The 7,567-nt window shown below is 39.1% G+C and overlaps 1 pseudogene; it reads right to left on the reverse strand.

The window, feature by feature from the left end:
- Nucleotides 1–2,018: 2,018 nt before the first annotated feature.
- On the reverse strand, nt 2,019–2,499 carry LOC129517687 (ATP synthase subunit d, mitochondrial-like; annotated as a pseudogene).
- Nucleotides 2,500–7,567: the final 5,068 nt, after the last annotated feature.

Here is a 7,567-nt window from a genome sequence, read left to right on the forward strand (position 1 = left end):
TTTGGAACAGCTTTAGTAGAATAGATATTGTTTCTTCTTTAACCGTTTGATAGAATTTCCCTGGAAAGCCATCTGGCCCTGGACTTTTGTGTCTTGGGAGGTTTTTGATGACTGCTTCAATTTCCTCCCTGGTTATTGGCCTATTCAGGTTTTCTATTTCTTCCTGTTCCAGTTTTGGTAATTTGTGAATTTTCAGAAATGCATCCATTTCTTCTAGATTGCCGAATTTATTGGTGTATAGCTGCTCATAATATGTTTTTAAAATCGTTTGTATTTCCTTGGAATTGGTTGTGATCTCTCCTTTTTCATTCGTGATTTTATTAATTTGAATCTTCTCTCTCTCCTTTTTAATAAGGCTGGCTAATGGTTTATCTATCTTATTAATTCTTTCAAAGAACCAACTCCTGGTTTTGTTTATCTGTTCCACAGTTCTTCTGGTCTCTATTTCATTGACTTCTGCTTGAATCTTTATTGACTCTGTTCTTCTGCTTGGTGTGTTTTATTTGTTGTTCTTTCTCCAGTTTCTTTAGGTGCAAGGTTAGCTTTTGTATTTGAGTTTTTTCCATTTTTTTGAGGGATGCTTGTATTGTGATGTATTTCCCTCTCAGGACTGCTTCTGCTGTATCCCAAAGATTTTGAACGGTTGTATCTTCATTCTCATTAGTTTCCATGAATCTTTTTAATTCTTTTCTAATTTCCTGGTTGACCCTTTCATCTTTTAGCAGGATGGTCCTTAACCTCCACGTGTTTGAATTTCTTCCAAATTTCTTCTTGTGATTGAGTTCTTGTTTCAAAGCATTATGGTCTGAGAATATGCAGGGGACGATCCCAATCTTTTGGTATCAGTTAAGAGCTGATTTGTGATCCAGTATGTGGTCTATTCTGGAGATAGTTCCATGTGCACTTGAGAAGAATGTGTATTCAGTTGCGTTCGGATGTAAACTTCTGTAAATATCTGTGAAATCCATCTGGTCCAATGTATCATTTAAAGCTCTCGTTTCTTTGGAGATGTTGTGCTTAGAATCTCTGTCATTTGTAGAAAGTGCTGTATAAGGTCTCCTAGTATAAGTGTATTATTATCTAAGTATGTCTTAACTTTGGGTATTAATTGATTGATATACTTGGCAACTCCCACATTCGGGGCATAAATATTCATGATTGTTAGGTCCTCTTGTTGGATAGATTTTTAAAGTATGATATAGTGTCCCTCTTCATCTCTTACTGCAGTCTGGGATAAACTTTAATTTATCTCATATAAGGAATGCTACCCCAGCTTTCTTTTGAGGACCATTTGAATGGTAAATGGTTCTGGAGCCTTTCATTTTCAGGCTGGAGGTGTCCTTAGGTCTAAAATGAGTCTCTTGTAGACAGCAAAGAGATGGGTCTTGCTTTTTTATCCGGTCTGAAACCCTGCATCTTTTGATGGGATCATTTAGCCCATTCACATTCAGAGTTACTATGGAAAGATATGAATTTAGTGTCATCGTAATACCTATTCAGTCCTTGTTTTATGGATTATTTCTTTGGGCTTCCTCTTTCTTTTACAGGGTCCCCCTTAGTATTTCTTGCAAAGCTGGTTTGGTGGTCACACATTCTTTCAGTTTCTGCCTATCTTGGAAGCTCTATATCTCTCCTTCCATTCTGAATGAGAGCCTTGCAGGATAAAGTATTCTTGGCTACATGTTCTTCACATTTAGGATCCTGAGTATATCCTGCCAGCCCTTTCTGTCCTGGCAGGTCTGCTCCCCATATATGTTAGGTATCTCTTTTAGGACAACTTTTCATGTGCTTATTGTCCACTTCTATATTTCTTGGAGAATTGCCTTTTCAAATCGTTTCCCCATTTTTAAAATTTACTTAATTATTTAATTATTATTGACTTGTAAATGTTCACTAATATTCTGGATACAGTACAGATTGTATTTCATTTAATTTTTAAGTGTTTTTTCCACCATATCATTATTTTTAATGTCTAGCATTTATCATATGAGGGCTAGAACTTTCTACCCAACTCAAGTTTATAAATTTTCAATTGGCTTTGAAGCCAATAGGGATACTTCTTGTCTAATTTGGTTTCTGGGAAGACTTCATTCAGGTCCTCAATTGTCATCTGATCAAATGGAATTATTTTCTTCATCTTCTCCAGCTCTTTTTCATATTCTTCAATCCTGGCCTTTGAGAGAAACAAAAACTCAGCAGAGCTTTTCACATCTTCTTTTTCCTCAGCATCCGCTGGGACAGTGTATTTATCCTCCAGCACAGAAACCTTCAGGGCATTAAACCACTTCTCAAAGTCATCTACGAAGCCAGGCTTTGCCACATGGCCTTGTAGTAAGCCCAGTTGATAGCCGATGGTTTCTCAGAAAGAGTAGTCAACCTGGAGGTAAGCTTGTCATTCCAGGATTTCAGAGAGTTCACAATGCCCTTTTGGTTTTGGGGTGTGAGCTCTCTAAAAGCTACCCAGTCAATGGTTTTTAGAGCACATTTTCACCCAGCCATCTTGAGATCCTTCACCGACCCCGCTTAAAAGTTTTTATTTAGGGATGCCTGGGTGGCTCAGTGGTTGAGCATCTGCCTTTGGCTTGGGGTGTGATCCTGGGATCACAGGATTGAGTCCTGCATCTGGTCCCTGCAGGGATCATGCTTCTCCCACTGCCTATGTCTCTGCCTCTCTTTCTGTGTCTCTCATGAATAAAGAACTAAAATATTTTTTTTAAAAAAGTTTTTATTTAGCGGCAGCCCAGGTGGCTCAGCAGTTTAACACTGCCTTCAGCCCAGGGTGTGATCCCGGGGATCCGAGATCGAGTCCCACATCAGGACCCTGCATGGAGCCTGCTCCTCCCTCTGCCTGTGTCTTTGCCTCTCTCTCTCTCTCTCTCTCTCTCTCTCTCTCTCTCTGTGTGTGTGTGTGTGTCTGTGTCTCTCATCAATAAATAAATAAATAAAATCTTTTAAAAAAGTTTTTATTTAAATTCCAGTTAGTTAACACACAGTATAATATCAGTTTCAGGGGCACAGTATAGTGACTCAACACTTCTCTATAACACTCAGTGCTCATCACTAGTGTACTCCTTAATCTTCGTCACCTATTTAACCCATCCCCACACCCACCTCCCCTCTGGTAATCATGAGTTTGTTCTGTATAGTTAAGAATCTGTTCATTAATTTGTCTCTCTTTTTTCTTTTTCCCCCTGTATGATCATTTCAATAGATGCAGAAAAAGCATTTGACAAAGTACAACATCCATTTATGATAAAAACCCTAAACAAAGTAGGTTCATAGGGAACATACCTCAACATAATAAAGGCCATATATGAAAAACCCACAGGTAATATCATCCTCAATGAGGACAAACTGAAAACTTTTCTTTATGGTCAGGAATAATATAGGAGTGTCCACTCTCATCACTGTTATTTAACATGGTACTGGAAGTCCTATCAGACAACAAAAAGAAATAAAAGACATTCAAATCAGAAAGGAAGAAGTAAAACTTTCACTCTTTGCCTATGACACAATTATATATATAGAAAACCCCAATGACTACACCAAAATATTGCTAGAACTCATAACATGAATTCAGCAAAGTTGAAGGATACAAAGCCAATGTACAGAAATCTGTTGCATTTCTATACACCAATAATGAAGCAGCAGAAAGAGAAATGAAGGAATCATTCGCATTTTCAATTGCACGAAAAAACCACATAAGATACCTAGGAATAAACCTAACCAAAGAGGTGGAAGATCTGTACCGTGAGAAGTATAAAACACTTATGAAAGAAATTGAAGATGGCACAATGAATTGGAAAGACATTCCATGCTCATGGATTGGAAGAACAAATATTTTCAAAATGTCTATACTATCCAAAGACATCTATACATGTAACGCAATCCCTATCAATATGCCAACAGCACTTTTCACAGAGCTAGAACAAACCATCCTAAAATTTATATGGAACCACAAGATCTCAAATAGCCAAAGAAACCTTTGAAAAAGAAAAGCAAAGCTGGAAGCTGTCAGAATGACTAAAATCAATAACATAAGAAAAAACAGGTTTTGGCAAGGATGTGGAGAAAGGGGAACTCTCTTGCATGGTTTGTGGGAATGCGAACCAGGAAGTCACTCTGGAAAACAGCATGGAGGCTCCTCAAAAACAAAAATAGAGGGACACCTGAGTGGCTCAGCGGTTGAGCATCTGCCTTTGGCTCCGGATGTGATCCTGGAGTCGTGGGATGGAGTCCCACATAGGGCTTCCTGCATGGAGCCTGCTTCTCTCTCTGCCTGTGTCTCTGTCTCTCTGTCTCTGTGTCTCTCATGAATAAATAAATAAATAAATAATCTTAAAAAATAGAATTACCCTAAACAAACAAACAAACAAACAAAAAGAATTACCCTATGATCCAGCAATTGCACTACTAGGTATTTACCTAAAGAATACAAAAACACTAATTCAAAAGGATACATGCACTCTGATATTTATAGGAGCATTATGTACAACAGCCAAATTATGAAACAACCCAAGTGTCTTAACTGATGAATGGATAGAGAAGATGTGGTATATATACATGATGGAATATTACTTGGCCATAAAAAATAAAATCTTGCCATTTGCAATGGCATGGTAGGAGCTAGAGAGTATTATGCTAAGTGAAATAAGTCTGAGAAAGAAAGACATATACGATATGATTTCACTCACATGTGGAATTTAAGAAACAAAGAAGATTGATCATTTTACTTTTAAAGATTTTATTTGTTTGAGAGAGAGATATAGAGAGCAAGCACAGGGAGGGGCAGAGGGACAGGGAAAGGCAGAGAATCTCAAGCAGACCCTGCACTGAGTGTGGAGCCCAATGTGGAGCTTGATCTCATGGTCAAGATCACGACCTGAGCCAAAAACCATGAATCACTCAACTTGACTGAGCAACCCGGGTGCCCCAGATTATTTATCATTTTAAAGAGCCAACTTTTTTTCTATTGTTTTTATAATTTTTCATTTTTCATTCTATTCTTTTATATTACCTTCTTTTTTAAAAAGTAGTTTCTACACTCAGTGTTGGGCTCGAACTTACAAGCCTGAGATGGAGTCACATGCTCTAGCAACTGAGCCAGCCAGGCACCCCGTATATCACCTTCTTTTTTGCTTGCTTTGTGTTTACTTTGGTCTTCTTTTTATAGAAACTTATAATTATGAATTGTCCTTTAGGCTCTGCTTTAGCTGAATCTCAAGTTTTGGTGTTTTGATTATATCCATCTCAAAGTTTTTTTCTAATTTCCATTGTGACTTTTTTCTTTGATCCATTGGTTATTTAAGGATGTATTGCCTAATTTCCACATATTCATGAGTTTCCCACATTTCTCTCTATTGTTGATTTCTGATTTAATTCCATTTTTGTTAGAGAACATAATTTCAATTTTTAAAGTCTGTTGAAGCATGTTTATAGCCTAGCATTATGATCTGTTTTGGAAAAGGTTCCCTCTACTTGACAGAATGAATATTTTGCTGTTGTTGGTGGAGTGGTCTTTAGATGTATGTTAGTTTAGTTGTTTTATAGTATTGTTCCCTTGTTTAAACTAGTAAGCTGGAACTACCAGACCCTTCTTAATTACTCACCATTAAGATTCCCATTGTTTCAAAAATGCTCTTAGGCATGAATTTTTCTAAGCCCTTTCCCAGATAAATTCAGTCCCTACAAGCAAAGCTTCTGTGCTTAGTTCTCATGACTTGCCTCTTCAACTAGGCAGAAACTCCAGACAACTGTACTGGAACAGAGGGTGGTTATAGGAGGTCACTTCTCCTGCAGTAACAGCCCACTGAACACTGAGGGGGAGAAGGTAGTCCCTGGTTATTTCAGCTTGCCTGTCTCCATGTAGAAACTTTGCCATACAAAGGTGCTGAGGCAGAGAAGAGTGGGATCCTACTATTCTTGGCATGTCATGCCTAAGGGTAAGACCTCATTCTGTAATTGGGAGTTTGTCCTCTAGCCCAAGCTTGCTTGGAATATCACTTCTGCAACAGCACTTCTGCTGCGGGGAAACAGAAACACTGGTGGCCTTGTCCTGGAGTGAAGGCATAGCCCTAGACTAGCAGCTGGGGGGATTGGGAGCCCCCATCTTCTTGGGCACATCCATATCTGGAGTAGAGCTTGTCACGTGGAGCTGGGGAAGATGGCATAGCTCAAATGCCACAGATTCTCATGATTTTTATAGAGATTTAATAGATTTTCTTGAACAAATCTTTATTCACTTGCTGTGTGCCCTTATGGCAACTTCTTGGGACTTTAAGTGTGTGTGTGTGTGTGTGTGTGTGTGTGTGTGTGTGTGTGTGTAATTGTCGCCAATAAAATGGTATTTCACAGGGGAATGGGTCCACCAAGATCCTCACAGAAACCTTATGGAAGTCCTGCACCCATCCTTGAATGTTCATAATCTTCACTGTCCCCTCTCTACAGTCTCTCCTAGATGACATTGTATATACCTACCTTTTCACCCACTGCTCATTTACTGATGACTCCAAAACCTCTATCTCCAACTCATTCTTCTTTTCTAAGCTGCATGTGTGTGTGTGTGTGTGTGTATTTCCAGCCTTGTGGACATCTCCAAGTTAAGATCCTTTGGTTACCAGAAACTAGCAGTTATAAAATTAATCCCATGTTCTTTTCATCCCCAGGGAATGGTATCATTAACTCTGTTCCTCCAGTGAGACAGATCAATGATATCTACCTCTCTTTCATTTCCAAAATCCAATTAATCACCTTATGCCCCTTTAAACCCTAAAATGTAGTCATTTCTATCAACGTGGTCAACATGCTTGTTCAGGTCACCATCATTTCTCACCCACACTATCACCACAATCTCCTCTCCCTTTCAAACAATTTTCTACTCTTCAGGCAAATTGATGTCATGTCTCCTTTCCCCAAATCCCTGAAAAAGTTGCATCAGACCTTCTATAATCTGGCTTTTCCTTACCCCCGCCCCCGGCTTCATGTCTAGAAGATCCTTTCTTCTTCTCTGAACCTTCAGATTATGTTCTAGACATAATGAGAAAGTTCCTATTTCTAAAGGCGCCATATTTTTATCTAGCTTCCAGAACCTCACATCTGCTCTTCTCTCTTCCTGGAATACCCCCACCCCCAACTATTTCTCCTAAGACCTGTTCATCCTTCAGGTGTCAAATTTGATGGCGTTTCCTCTGAGAATATTCTTACCAAACTAAGTTAGTTCCCCCACTATGTGCTGGCAGAGCCCACAGAATCCCCACTATCATAAAAACACTTGGTACATTTTGTTGGGATTTCTGTCTCTCCAATACAGTGAGAGCTCCATGAAGACAGGGGCCATGTCTGATTTGCCCAATTCACGTACCTCTAGAAGTAACAGAATTCTTGGCCTAGAGTTCTTTTTTTAAAATAAATTAATTTTTATTGGTGTTCAATTTACCAACATACAGAATAACACCCAGTGCTCATCCCGTCAAGTGTCCCCTCAGTGCCCGTCACCCATTCACCCCCACCCCCCGCCCTCCTCCCCTTCCACCACCCCTAGTTCGTTTCCCAGAGTTAGGAGTCTTTA

The sequence above is a fragment of the Nyctereutes procyonoides genome, unplaced genomic scaffold (genome assembly GCF_905146905.1).
Source record: "Nyctereutes procyonoides isolate TBG_1078 unplaced genomic scaffold, NYPRO_anot_genome, whole genome shotgun sequence".
Taxonomy (NCBI): domain Eukaryota; kingdom Metazoa; phylum Chordata; class Mammalia; order Carnivora; family Canidae; genus Nyctereutes; species Nyctereutes procyonoides.